The sequence below is a fragment of the Symphodus melops genome, assembly GCF_947650265.1.
Source record: "Symphodus melops genome assembly, chromosome: 18".
Classification (NCBI taxonomy): domain Eukaryota; kingdom Metazoa; phylum Chordata; class Actinopteri; order Labriformes; family Labridae; genus Symphodus; species Symphodus melops.
Window position 1 is genome coordinate 21520937 of NC_136708.1, and position 15000 is coordinate 21535936.

Genomic DNA, 15000 nt, shown 5'->3' on the forward strand with positions numbered 1-15000 from the left:
ACTCCTAAACCAGATTGGGTTTCAGTGAGGGCGCAGACGGGAATGCACAAGTGGAGTCTGTGAATATCACAGACTTGTATCTGTATTTTGCTTTTACCCACTCGCTCACTCTGCAACAAAAACCTGCAAGAACTCTGACAAAGGAGTGAATACAAACAGACTGGACTCACTTCCTTTCCTGCCTCGAGCCTGGACTATTACTTTGGGGGGGTAAAAAGGCGGCTCATTACTGACTGATAAGCCTCTATTGTCACCTAACAGTCCCACCCCTCTCTCTCTCACTCTCCACTCCTCCCTTCTTTCTGCTCTCTTCTTCCTCTGAGTCTGTATCAGTTCGCTCTTAGGACAGGGTTTTTTTGTGCTCCAGAAAAGGGAGGGGAGGCGCCCCCCCCCCCCCCCTTTCTCCCCCCCCTCCTGGGAGAATTAACAGTGGATTACAAAGCTGTGATGAATGTAGACATCTCAAATCACTCGCTACCTTGCCTCTTTCTCTCGCCATTCGTGGCACTTTGTGTTGTACGCCGCCCGCGTGGAAATCTCATGTTGTTGTTATTTTAATGACTTTTCATAAAAGCATTATTTTTCCTCTTGTAACTGTTTGAAAACAGGTTTAATAGTGGAATTGCTCGCTGCTCAGTGTGGGATAATGAGCTACATCCCACTATTTCTTTTTTCGGATGTGTGCAAAATCCTCCTCTGCACAACTCTTTCTCTCTGGCTCCACGCCCCCCTCCTCGCAATCTACCTCGCTCTCTATCGCTACTTGATGCCCCAACGCCTCTCTCTCTCTTTCTCTCGCTCATATTTTTTCCCTTTTTTTTTTTTTTTTTCTGGGAGAGAGGAAACCAGCATGATTGGAGCACTTCCTGTCTTTTAATACCAGTGCAGGAAACAGAACAAACGGAGCTGAATTCAAACACAAACAGCGAGAGAGAGAGAGAGAGAGAGAGAGAGAGAGAGAGAGCAGGGAGGGAGCAAAGAGAGAGAGGGAAAAGGGACATGTGAGTGAGTGAGTGAGCGAGCAAGCGAGTGAGAGAAGAGGGGGGAGCAGCAAGCGAGCGAGAGTGAGAGGAAAAGAGGGAGATTTTTTTAGCAGCTGCAAACCATTTCAGCTGTGTTGTGGCCTGAGAACAGAGACCGGGAGTGAAAGAAAGAGCTCGGGAGCCCACACGTCTCACACACAGAGAGAGAGACAGACAGAAAAAGAAGCGAGAAGAGGAACTGGGATTGCGTGGCACTTTGTTTCCCTCTCAGTACGGACTCTGGAGCAGGGGGGAAAAGAAGAGAGCAGAGAGGGAAGGGAGCGTGTCCTGGGATTGTCTGCTGCCGGTGGAGAGGGGGGAAAGACGCCGCCTGCAAAGCAAAGCTTGTGCTGAAGCTGGGAGGGCTGTCTGGGTCTTTGCCCTCTGGATACAGTCCCACGACTCACTGCTCTGCCCCTGCTCGCCTTCCTGCTTGCCTGGCTGGTCCAGGATCAACCCCCCCCCCTACGGCCCCCCTTTTTACTATCTACCCCACATGCCCTCGTTCACTGCAGCCTCTTCCCCCCTCCGAGATCCTGCCTGCTTTCGATCTACTGTACCACCTCTCCCCTGGAGCCGTGGAGGATTAGAGGATGAGAGAGAAAGAAACCAAGATAAAAGGAAGAATTGAAACATTGACAGGGATTTCTTCACGCAAAAGCGGGACTGCTTCTCTTCTCTTTGTTCTGGATTTAGCAAAGGGTTTTTCTTCAAATTGATAGACTGTTGCACGGATAATTGCGCTGATTTTGGATTCAATAGCGATGACTGTTATGATGGTGATGAGATGTCTCAGACGAAATTAGGGTTTGTTCTGGATGCACAAAGCACCTGATTTTTTTTTTTTTGTGTGTGTGTGATTGAAGCAGAGGACAGAAAAGAAAATGAAAAGCTTTGGACTGCTTGAACTCTTTCAGGACCACAAAGTGGCAGAGACTTGGTAATGGGATTTTTATTTCTAAGATTGTTCCTGAAGTTTTTGTCCCTCAAAAGCCAGAGGAGGACGGACACTTTTTGTGTCTCATTAACTGGACTCTATACCGTCATTCATTTTCCTTTCTTTCGTTTTTTTCCAACGAGAAGATAAAAGAGAATAATATCCATGGACTGTATTTCTTTTCCTTTCCGTTGCACCCCACGCAGCCTCTCTTTTTATATAACAAGAGTGGGTTTTCTCACCTTAAAAGGAGACTTTTACACTTCTCTGGCTGCCTCTCACTGAGGCTGTTAAAAGTTGTCCGAGCCCCTTCTGTCTCTTCCTGTTGTGCCGCCGAGAAGAGAGGGGACCGGAGAGGAAGGAAGCAGAGGTTTTGTGAGAGGTGGAAAAAAAAGGAGGTCGAGGAATGAGTTGCCGTGCATGAATATGGAGGAGAGAGCTGTACTTTGTGCTACTGACAGCAACACAAAGGGTTGTTATCTGCACGGTGCTCGACTCACCTTGGACTTTGTACTTCTCAGAGAGGGAGACGATGACTGTTTCTTCCCCTTCTTCCTCCCTCTGGTCATCGCTCCCTCATTCCTCACAGTCTTTTAAATAAACAGAGCTGGTGATTAATATGGTGCCGAGGGGGAGGGCTGACTCGCTCACTGCCTCGCTGATGCCACTCAGCATCTCTGAAAGACCAAGGAAATGCACTGCTGTTGAAGTGACATAGGCAAGAACGAAGCCGTGCACAAGCGGGATGAAACCGTGGATGTTTATATTTTGAACACTTCTTGAGAATGTGAAACCGGAAGGATTTCTTTTTGACTCAGCCAAATGGACTGTGTGATTTTGTGGCTTGTTGGACTGTCAACAATTGAAGGTAAAGGAATTTTACAAAGATTCCCTTTTTGGTGTACTACTATTTTTGTTGTATTCCCCCCCTGCACCTTAAACGATTTCTGAGGAATCCCACCAGGAGTGAAAAGGAAAGAATGGGGAAACCTCTGAGCCGTCCGGACTGCCTCAGGCAGAATCCTCGCTGCCTTGGAAAAGGTGATGAAGAAGAAGCGTACATAGAGGATTGTTACGTCCCCCAGCGATCAATTTATGATACCATGCGCATCAATGAACAAATAGACCAAGGGACCAAACTGTGTCAGCCTTCCAGGAGTACTCTGGGCTCCGGTGGGGAGGTTAGAGGAGAGGGAAGTACACTATCCAGTAATGGCACCATTGGAGCTGAATTAGGGGGCGTCTTTGTCCCTCGAAGTGCAGACAATGCTGGCGGCTTGAAGAGACTAGATGAGCGAGTGATCTTTGATGCCTTGAAGCTAACTGGTGACGCTCAGATAATGTCGCCACCAGTTGCTATTGTAGGTTCAGGTTTGCCGATTGCCCCATCGTCATCTGGCTCTGGTGTGGCAGCCGCAGTGGCCAAGAGGCGGCATCAAGGCGGCGATAAGAGGGATAACCCGAACCGACGCTCTTGGAAAGCCTTCATGCCCCCTACTTATCCGGAGTTTGCTGAAAGACTTGAGTTCTCGTCGAATGAAGGAGCAGATAAGCGAACATCTGCGGCAGGTATTTCTCTCTCTCCTCTCCAGGTCATTCCTTCTCACCTCCCGCCCGCAACCCCTACCTCATCCACTCCTTCCTTGCCTCCGTACACGCCCTCCCCTCTATCATCTGCTCCCCACACTCCTCCTGTCAACTTCTCGCCTTCAATGACGCCCACCGTTAGTCCGGTGCCTCCTCTCCAGCAGCATCCTCTCAGCAGGCTAAAGCAGGTTCACCCTTTGCTGCAGAAGCAACAAAGGCAGACTCATGCGGCGGCGTCGCCTTCCAAAGAATCTCATGCTCCCCAGGTTTCTGGAAATACACCACAGCACAGCCCCAGAGTTTCCAGACAGGTAGAGAGAAAAAAGGAGGGACACAGACGGACTACTAGCTCTTCAAAAGCGGGGAATTAGGCAGATCCCAGAGGAGCCTGCTGAGTTTGTAAAGACCTCAGATTCAGAGAGGGATTCTCCTCTTCTGGACCAGGGTGACAGTGCTCCTCTCATCCCGCCAAAACCAGTCTTCTGCCCTCCTACCAAAGCCCGCACCTGGCCTCGCAGTATTACAACAGGGAAGAAGACCCCTGTTGGCCTCAGACACAACTTCCCTGTACTTCCCCCTTTGCCTCCTTTATTAGGTGAGGATTGCAACACAGATGAGGAGTCACTTTATCTACTCGACCCCCCATCTCCGTTCCTGAAAGAAGAGGAGGGGTTAATTTATGGGGGTCTTCCTCTCTCCCCCTGTATCAGTCAGGAGGGAGGTGAAGAGGGGCTTCTTGGCTGGGATGTTCACGGCAGCGATCTCAGAGAACGCACGGCGTCCGAGCTCAAGTTTGAGGAGGACGAGCGCAAGATACTGGAGGAGCTTGACCAAGAAGATCAGGATGAGTTCAGGAAAATGATTAGGGAGGAGGAGGCGTTGCAAAAAGAAAGGGATAAAGCAGAGGAGGAGAGAGCTCAGAGAGAAGAAAGGGAGTGGGAGGCTGTTCTTAAATTAGAAAACAGAGAGATTGTTGACCAGTCTTGGGACAGAGAAACACTGGAATCAGAGGGTTGGGACTTGACAGGCTCCTCTGGACACTGGCCCGTGTTGACTCCCCCTTCAGGGTTTGGAGGTCCTGGGGCTGCCAGCGCCTCACCCTGTCCAAGCTCAGGGGCAGAGTCCGATGACCTCTTTCTCGAATTGGAGAGGCAATGTCTGGAGGATGAAGGAGGGGAGAGCGTGGAGATGAGCGTAGACCCTGAGCCTTTTGATCCCTACAACCTTCCTTGTCTAGAGGAAGAGGAAGAGGAAAGAGAGGAAGAAGCCAAAAATTCCTGGGTAGATTGTGAAGGAACTCTCCCTGTAGATGCAATAAACTCTGTAGAGCCTAATAATGCTGCACCAGCCTCGGACAATAACGCAATAGATTCAAATTCATATCAATCTGAGCCCGTAGGACGGATAGACTTTGGCTTGGTGCGAGCACAAGACTGTGAAAAGGAACATAGTTTCATTGATGAAGAGTGTGAAGTTGACTACAATGAGAATAAAGTGGTGGCGGAGGAAGAAGAGAAGAGTTATCCAACAGACTCTGCTCTCGGTCAACAATTGGAGTCAGATTCCAGTGGGGTCCACATGTCCCACCCGGACAGAACTGGTATTAGTGACATTACCCAGACAGAATGTGAACAAGGGCGACCTGCACGGACAGAAATAGACCCAGATAGCGGGGCATCATCAGAGCACGATGGTGAGGACCGCGAGGAGAGCGCCTCCTCGCCACCTTGCAACCTCCTGAACCCTTACGCTGAGGAGGACGAGAAAGCGGAGGAGGCGATTGGGCAGGATGATGGAGAATTGAAAGAGGAAGAGGAGTTGGGAACAGAGTGGGATGTGTATGACCAGTCTGAGCCAAGTTTGGACAGCAGCGAGGGAGTTCTCATGGATCGCTCCCTTGAGGCTCTGCACACGGTTGAAAAAGAAATCGACAACGAATGTACACAGGATGTTGACGCTGAAACTTCCTGTCAAGAAAATCAAGTCCCCTCAGAGATTAGCAGGCCTGTTGTGGAAATAACTTGTGAAACAGAAGTGTCAGAGACTGATGTTCTTTCAACGGATGTCGTCTCAGAAATCGACATGCCTGGACAAGACCAAGATTTGGAAACTATAACACAAGTGACAGCTAGCACGCCAAAATCAGACTCTGCTCCAACACATGCACCCGCATCCTCTTTACCTCAGTCCCCCTCTCAGTTGGATTCTTGTTGTGCCCAGTTGGACAGTAAAGACTCAGAGGCCTTTGTTATATCAGATAGCTTTGTTTACCTGGCCGTGTCTGCACCACCCCAGTACCCAAATGACTGTCCTCCATCTCCCCTTGAAGACTCCATTCCCCCAAGTCCTGTCCTCAAACCTTCCACCTGTCCGGACCCAGAGGAGGAGGGATCTTTCCTTTCCCCTGACAGCTTTGTTTACATGGCAGCACCTGAACGGCCCCAACCTGGGCCCTCAGATATCAGCTCCGCCTGTGAGGACGCTCAAGAGCTGGACTTGGACTCGTACTCTGAAGGGACCCAGTCCGGAATGGACGGAGTTGAGTTCGTACTCGGCTCTATGACCGGGGACAGTGACTGGGAGTCTGATGGCTCCGCTCTGGACTTTCCCCCTCTGATGTCCACAGACCATACCTGGGACCAACTTGAGCCAGGCCTGCTGCAGAGCCTGTTCACTCAGACAGAGACGAGTCAAACCTGTAAACCCCAGGAAGAAAGGCCCAAGTCAGGGCCCACAGCTTGTCACACAGACCCCCTCTTTGCACCAGAACAGACCTCTGAGGATGAAAATGAACCGCCAACTAGTTTATCCACCACTGATGCTGACACACAGGCAGAGGTATGCTATCATTTCAAGTTTTATGAATTCAAATCAGCGACTTTGACAAAAGACTTCATTTTGGAGCCTTTGAGTTGGTGTATTTAGTCTGGAGAATTGTGTGGTTGTTGTGTTATCATAGCACTGTTGTTGAGTGAATGAATCATATGATGACTTGGGGAAAGCTCGCATCTGGGAGGTGGTTAACTTACCATTTTTATACTTTCTTATTATACTCTTTGAAGCTGTAATCCAGAGAGGTTTAGGACAGATATAGCAAGTCGGTAAAAAGGGGGGATTGTTTGGTGAGGAGTAAAAATCAGTTTTAAGCAATGAATGCATTTGATGTGGACATGGATGGGGTTGAGTTTGTTCCCATAGCATGGAAAAAGAATTGGGTCAGGTAGCAGGGCGTTGAGTAGAACTGATGGAGACATAGCATGGAAAATGCATGTGGGGAGGGGAGGAGGGGGGGGTGTTGAAGTTATGTAGACGCCATAATTAGCTAGTTGTGTTTGAGTAGTAGGGCTTTAAATGATTGCAATATGATGCTCAGAGAAGGGGGGGGGGGGTGCTACTTATGGGAAACTACCCTCAGGGTCGCTCAGTGTGTGTTTGTGCATATGGTGTGTGTTTGGGTGGGGGTCAGCGCTAATCTACTGTGCATGCACATATTTGTGTTTATTTGTGTGAAGCTAAAAGAGAAATCTGTGCCCGTGGCCTACTTATGATGCTAATCTCTAAAGTACGGAGTTTACAACGTTTCTCTGGGGGGCACGTCCATTGTCGTGTTGACTCTGTCCGTGTATAGAGTACAGAACGCCATGTGTCCATACAAAGTCATGGGTCTGAGTGTTTACCATGAAGTGGTCTCAGGGCGAAGTGCTCCATCTTGTTTATATGGTTGGAAAAAGCTTGATGGTGGAAGAGGCTGCTTGTTTGTATATGAAGCAAGATTTGTGGCGGACCTTCACTGTTTGTGATGATTTGGTTCATCAGTGTTGACTTCTTTGTATTAACATGGGTCTTCTGTTCATGCTGCTCGATTCGGTTGGACTCGAACAGACGTATAGCGCCGTCAGTGTGACGTGTGTCTCTCTCTGCATTCATCTGTATGCAGCGTTCGACTTGTTGTGTTTGTATAAAGTCACTCCTCTCCTCTCTACCTCTTGTGCTTGACTGTGTGGGCTGCATGCTAAGGTGTGAGTGTCTCTCAAAGTGGCTGCGTGTTTGACAAGCTGTCCTGCTTTCTCGGAGTTCTGCCTTGACTCATTGTCTGGCCCAGATTTCCCTGATCTGAGCCTTGCTTTTCGTGGTGTGCAGAATCTGAAATCAGCCCGTTTCTTTTTGGGGTTTTTTTGTAGTTTAACCATTTTTTATTCTTTCCTGGTAGGAAGTTTCAGTTTGTGCATATAAATCGTGTCAGTGTGACTTTGAGTTTTGGCATTATTCATTTTCTGAATTCTTTTATTTTAACCCAAAGTGGTCTTGATGGATGGCCGTCTTGTCTTGCAGGCTGTTTGTCCAGGCCTCATGTCAAGCAACGTATTTCCTTATCGTCTTTAAAACAAAGCCTGATCACATGCTGACGATGCAAACTCCCCTCACTCTTATTATATTACAGTTCCATTCAGGCACCAGTTGCGTGCTCCAGCCGGTCAGTCACAACTCATTTACTCGACCCTGTGTGACCGTGTCTGTCTGTGCGGGTGCGTAACTCATTTTAATGTCTTTGTTTTATCAGTGCAGGCCTGTTTGCTGTCTCTGCAGCCACAGCGTCTTTGGCTTCATTTTTAATTTAATCACACGACAAGTCCACCTCGGGTTCATCTCAAAACAGAGGAGAAGGAGTTCAAAAGGGTCCAGAGTGATTTTGTGCAGAAGATCTGTCATAGATCAGACACGATTAGGACCGAAAGAGAATTAAAAAAAGCAAAAACAAAACCAGGCTTTTGGATTGCCTGAATAGGTTTTATGGGAGTTATTGTTTTGGCCTTTTTGCCTTTTTTTTTTTTAAAGATAAGACAGCTGAAGAGAGACAGGAGACGTCGGGTTCAGAGAGAGAGAGGGCGATGTCATGCAGCAAAGGGTCGAGGTCGGATTCGAACTCCAGTCTTACTAGGATGAGACGTTTAGACTGCACACTCTCGGTGCTCTCACTGATTCAATACCACTGTAATGAAAATACAAATCTTTTTTTTCGTTTTTCATTTTTAATTACCAAAAATTTTTTTCCAAACTCCTGCTCAGTGTTTGCAGAATCCTGCGTGTGTAATTATGACCGCGCTCGCAGCAGCTTGTGGCAACAACAACAAAATGACTGAAGGTTTTTTTGTTTGGATTTTTTTTAAGCTTTGCTCATATTCAATTCTCTCGATCAATCATACAGTAGAGATGGTGTTTATCTTTTTTTTTTTCTTTTTTTTCAACATGAGGGAATTGTAAATGTTGTCAACCTCGCTTCAGTCACACCGGCAACATTTGAAGTCACGATATCTGTTTCATTTAAAATCGCCGAAAACGAACAAGCAGCAAATAAATGAATGTGAAGTTATTCCTTTGAAGAAAGAATAAAAAAAAAAAACACTCTGGAGTTCTTTCCAAGTTTGTTAATAATACTTGTCAGGACTCCAAGCTGTCACAAAAAAACCTTTTTTTGTAAAGTGTGATGGATGACTTTTGAGAAACTTGACTCCAGTTCTTGTGAAAGGCGACACTTGAACCTTTGTTTTGCTACGAAGTCCCCTTTTATTCAGCCGTGCCCCCCCCTCCCCCTCCCCCTCCCCCCTCTCTCTCTCTTGCTCCGTGCTTTGGGCCGAGTTTGCTGCTGAGATAAGGAGGTGAGAGGTAAATACTGTGGCTCCCTGTGAGGAGAGCTGCCTCTGCCAACATGGCTCCACAAACAGTGTGAAGTTGTTCGGGGGGAATATAAACCCTGACATCAGATAAGAACGTGCCAGGGTCACCGCTGCCGGTCCACGATCCCGCCTTTTGGCTCTCTGCTTTGTTGTTGTGCACGTTGAACACCGACCTGTCTTTGTATCCCCAACATAAAGTAACAACCTGCCGTGACAGGAAACCAAAATATACACTAAACACAAACACGGTTTAGGTTCCACATCTCCGATAGAAAGTGGTTGATTTGACGGTGTTGTTGGACTTTGCAAGGACGGATAGACGCACCGATTTCGGAGAGACAAAGAAGCAGACACAAAAAGAGCGATGACAGGCGACGGGGAGGTTGGGTTGAGGAAGCTATTGTTTGCACGAGGGAGCACCTCGAAGCGCTACATGGGGCTTTTGTAGGCTGATAAGAGAGCGACGTTGGCAGGCAGACACAGGCAGAAGGGCTTCTGGATTAATATGAAGCTAATTTTAAGGCCTAGAGTATGTATGCATGCCCTGCACACACACACACACACACACACGCACACACACACATGCAGACAGATGGACGAGCTTTGCATGATGAATTTGGACGGGGGAATGCGCAGTACAGACACACGGACTGATTACAGCTTATTCACAGATTCGTCTCATACAGAACTCATCAGCATAGTTTGTTGTTTGTGCCTGCAGATTCGAGCTGCACGGGCTCCTTCACACTACTTTAATTTATGTCTTTAAAAGCCTCAACTCTCTCTCTCTCCATCTTAAAAAAAATCTTCATTTTTAAGGCTCCATATATCCGCATGGATGAACACCGAGCTGCGTTTGTGTGCAACACATTTCCACTTCACAACATTTGTTTTTTGTTTTAAAGCTCAACATTTGGAGTTCAGAAGTTTCATAACCTGCGTTTTACTGGAAGAGGAAGTTTCTGATGCCGGCTTTAAGTAGGAAGGAACTGTCCCAAAAAAAAACGGGTGAGGCTTTTGGAAGAAGACAGATGTTGACGCCGAGACAGAAAGACGGGAAACAAGCGGCGAGAGAGAAGCAGGTGGCTTCAGGTCCGCTGCTCTGTGTTTTGATTGATGTGATAATTCTGGTTCTGAACAACCGCCTCCGGGACAAACCTGTGAAACACAGAGAGAGAGAGAGGGGGGGGGGGGGGGTTTGTTCAGGAACAGAAAAGCATGAAAGCAAACACATGAGCACATTGATCTCCCTCTGGATCTGAATGTGGGAGCACTTAGAATGGTAAAAATATTTGAAGATTTTTTTTTATGGGGAATTATTTTTTGTTTTTGTGTTTGTGCCACCTGCATCTGCTCTCTCTCCCTCTCTCGCTCTCTTTCCCTCTCTCTCTCTCTCTCTCTCTCCCTTTCTCTCTCTCTCTCTCTCTCTCTCTCTCTCCCTCGCCGTGATATCAGCACAATAACACGCTCCAAAAACTGCAGCGCTGTAATCTGTTGTTCGACACGATCAGGAAAAACCTGAAGTTCACCCTCCGAAGAGGAAGTCGTATATCAGTCTGTGTGAGCTGATTAGAAACACGAGTTATCATTTAACAGACAGAACGAGAAGGGTTCGATAAAACACGGCTCGCAGTCGGACAATAAAAAGGGAAGGAAGAGGATAGTGAGGCTTCGCCCGACGTGCTTTGAATGGAGGGCAGATTTGCATGAGATTTGTATCTGCAGCTCGAGTTCAGATCCATAAAGCTGTTAACCGTCCGAGGCTGGTCGGCCTCTGGGCCTTTCTGGGGGACACGTTTTGGCCCTCGTCCACTTCAGTTTGGTAGTTCACTCTGCGAAAAGGAGAAAAGGGAGTGAGGAAGGATGAGAGGCAGGAAGAGAAGGAGGGAGGAGGTGAGCGAGCCTGGCTGCCATCTTTCTTTCAGGAGAAACCTTTTAGCCGTTTCACAGGAAATCCCGGCTGGTCTTTTTTTTCCTTTTTTTTTGTTCCCCCTCTTCGCTCATACATTACGATAACTTCCCTCCAGTTTGAATAAATCCCTTCTGTCTGCTCTCTCATGCATATTTTATTTCAGCGTCTCCTCGATCCAGCCGTGGCTTCAGAGACAACTCTGTTACGAGCTTTTCATGACGACGTCGTGACAGAAAAGTTTATTCTCTCTGTTCTTAATCACAGCGTTTCATTTACTGCAGCGGTTAACGGAGCCACAGACGGTTCCTTTGTCGGTGCTTGGAGTTTGATTGTCCACATTATGAGGGAGAATATTTCTGAGATTATTCGGAGTGATGAATTGAAGCGCCGTCTGCTCGTACTTGGTCACACACGAGCGTCTGAGTCATGTGCTTTCACACTCCACTGAACTATTTGACCTGATAATGGAGTCCAACGTGATCGCACAACAATCTGACAGAGTCACAGCAGAGGGAGCCGATCAACAAATCTTCAGCTCACATTCAAATCTTTAAACGGATGCATATGACCCAACTCGAAGTGGGAAGCTCTTAAAATGTGGTGCAGAGGCGATAGTCTGACCTCCTCCAACGTTTCCTGTCTCTCCTCAGCTGTCCTGTCCGATAAAGGCAAAAGGCCCCGAAAAAGATAAATCCAAATGATGGTTAATGGATCGTCTGTCTGTGGAGTAATAGCTAATGGTTGCAGATCTGGGGGTTTGATATCCTAGCGGCTACACGAGGCTCAAAGTCAAGTCAAAGTCGTCTTTATTTATTTAATTTTTCAACATGTGCAGAAGAGTCTCTGAGTCACCGAGTAAACTAACAGTAGTTAAGATTTTTACAAATATACACGAAATATGGAAAAACACGAAAACGACGTTCTGTGGTGACAGAGAGGGGCGGCCATCTTGGAAGTCCTCACACTGATTTCTGTTTAAAGAGACGTGCTCAGTGGTCAGCTTCCTTTTATCCTCTCACACGTCGCGTTTTTGTTCCGTCCCGACAAACTGTGGCCGAGGTGAGAGAAACCCAGTGCGGTCCAGATGGGAGCCGCTGAGTGGGACGACGATGACGATGACGAGGAGGAGAGGAAGGTGGGAGGCAGCTGTGGTCAGGGGAAGAGAAGAGGCAGAGGGACGAGTGTGGACACGACGAGTGTGGAAGGAGACGAGTAGGAGGGAGAGAGAGAGCGCCGACGGTTCAGCTCGCCCTGTTAAGAGCGTGAGCTGCTGCGTGTCGGCTGAGGCAGCGAGAGAATGACAAGTATGTGGGACTTTTTCCAGAGCTCTGGTTTAGTGGAGTCAACCACTCAGAGCTGGTGAGAGAGAGAGAGAGAGAGAGAGAGAGAGAGAGAGAGAGAGAGAGAAAGCGAGCAGAGAGGGCGGCTGAAATAAAGAGAGAGAGAAAGAAAAAAACACAAAGACAGCGACAGAAGAGAGAGAAAGAGACACTTTAAAATACACTCCAGTGTATGTTTAGATGATGAATGGGTGTACTTTCCCTGTTTTTTCCTTTTCTGTTCCCTTCTATCTTCGCCCCACACACACACACACACACACACACACACACACACACACACACACACACACACACACACACACACACACACACACACACCAGGATAAGGAGCAGGGTGGAGCAGGTCACGGCTGCAGTCATTGTTGTTCTGCTCGACAGACTTCCTGTTCCAAGCAGCTCTGACGCCCATCACCAAAACACAGCTGCATCCAGAGTACACACACACACACACACACACACACACACACACACACACACACACACACTGCTCATTCATGCTTAATCCCGTGCAGAGATCCGTACCTGTGCAACATTGCATCTGTCTTTGCACACACATCATTACACATACTAATTCAGGCCTGTGCACAGTTGCACAAACAGGAGAAGATTAGGAACTTTATGCAACAACAAACACACACACACACGCACACACACACACTCGTATACACACAAAGCCTTGGCATTGGGATCCTGTAGTTTGATGCCATATTTAAACCAGATGAGCAGAAACCTGTAAAGCCTTTGATTCGTTCCAGCTGGACTTCCCTCAGCAGATCTCGAGCGCTGTGACGTCCGTTAGCGTCGAACTCGACACAAATCACAGAATCCTAAATTATTCTGAGTGTGTTCAACACCTTTACCGCGTTCATACGTTTCTCTTTTCGATCCGATTCATTTAACGTCAACATAAACAAAGCCACACGTTGGATTACCCCGATTAAAGCTCGTGTCAGGAACTTTCTTTTTTTTTTTTTTTTTGCTGATTCTGGCGCCCCCTGTGGACGAAGTAGTACGTCTTTGCTGATTAATTAAATTAATTAAATGTTAATTGCCCCTGAGGGGGATTTGCAGAGCATCGCCACGGCACGCCATAACGTCCTGCACGAGTCTCTGAAATCTCTTCGCTGCAGCTTTCAGTTTATTTGAACTCGGTGTGTTTAGACGTTAAGTTCAACTTTCTTCCTCCACAACAAAGTCCTGCCGCCATTACACCGTGGATCGTACACATTGCATCTGCAGGGCGGTGTCATGTCGGTAGAGCACAGCTTCACATACACGCACTCAGACATGCGTCCACACGCTCCGTTACAGTACACCTGTGTTTCTACCTGTGGATGGTGGATCACACATCGGCTGCTTCTCACTGGTTGTTTATCGGAGCTGTGTTGGCAGAAACAGAAGATTGCAGCAGGCATATCGTTGATTTGAGTTGTATTAGATGCAGCAGTGTTTCCTGGTTTGTTATTGTTTGACTGCTGGACACCCACGACCGTCGTGGCGTCTTCCAGGCCTCAGTGGCGTGTCACTGAAACCCAAACCTTCATTTTCCCTCTCCCACATTTCAACTGCACCCCCTTCAGTATTTGTCATCCCCCTTTTTTCCTCTTTTTTTTTACCCCAGGCGTTGGATTTAGCAAAGTGTGCTGTGTGTGTGTCTGTCTGTCTCTTTGTGTGGCCGTTGAGGTTTGGCAGCCTCAGCGTTATAAACCGCCGGGCTTATTTCTCCTCCTGACGGCCTGTTCTGAATGTCAGGACTTCCCCCGACGTTTTCATGACAGCACCCCCCCCCCCCCCCCCCCCCTAAATAAGTGCCTCAAACCCCCAAACATTTGTCGGGATTTGGTCCCAGAGATGATGGCGGTTAACAGTTTTCCCACTGATTGGGGATTTGTTGGAGTAGCGTGAAGCTGGGAAACTTGTTGTGTGGATTTGGCAAATCGTTGGATACAGAAGGATGGTTTACAGGAATTGAACACAGTATTTCTTATTCCCTCATGTTTTGGTTTTTGGGGTTATTTATCTTCTAACTGTTCCGTCAGTAAGACGAAGAACAGAACTGAGAGACGAGAGCAGTTTGTTTTACGCTCTGAGTTAGAGGAAGATGACGGGGCGGGTTAGAGCTCAAGCCCCATGTACGGAGGCTGCAGTGGGTTCGAATCCTACATGTAGATCCAACAACTTTGTGCACTTTGTACCACAAAGTCTGTCCGTTTGCAAAATGCAGAAATTATAATTATCATGTCACTTAAAGTACAGATAGAGAGAGAGAGAGAGAGAGAGAGAGAGAGGATGTTTCTGTAATATTACTGTAATGACGAGCGTGTGCAGGAGTTTGTTTTCAGTATTTGGGGTTCATACGGCTCTTTTTTTTTTGTTACCATGGTGTCGAAGTCGGCTTGGATATTTGTGATTAGTTCTTGTATCATATCGAAGTTTATAAATCTGGTGTGGTGAAAGCCTTAATACCCTGAGCTCTGAGTAAAGTCGTGCACAGCTTTCTGTTAATCCGTCATCAAAAAGACATTTT

At 47.5% G+C, this 15000-nt stretch overlaps 1 protein-coding gene across 1 annotated transcript in view; it reads left to right on the forward strand.

Annotated features, from left to right (window-relative positions):
* The window catches only part of macf1a (microtubule actin crosslinking factor 1a), a gene marked incomplete at its 3' end in the record, with an annotated part of 66229 nt that overhangs the window by 44389 nt on the left and 6840 nt on the right, over window positions 1-15000 (forward strand). The gene's annotated exons all lie outside the window — the stretch shown is intronic.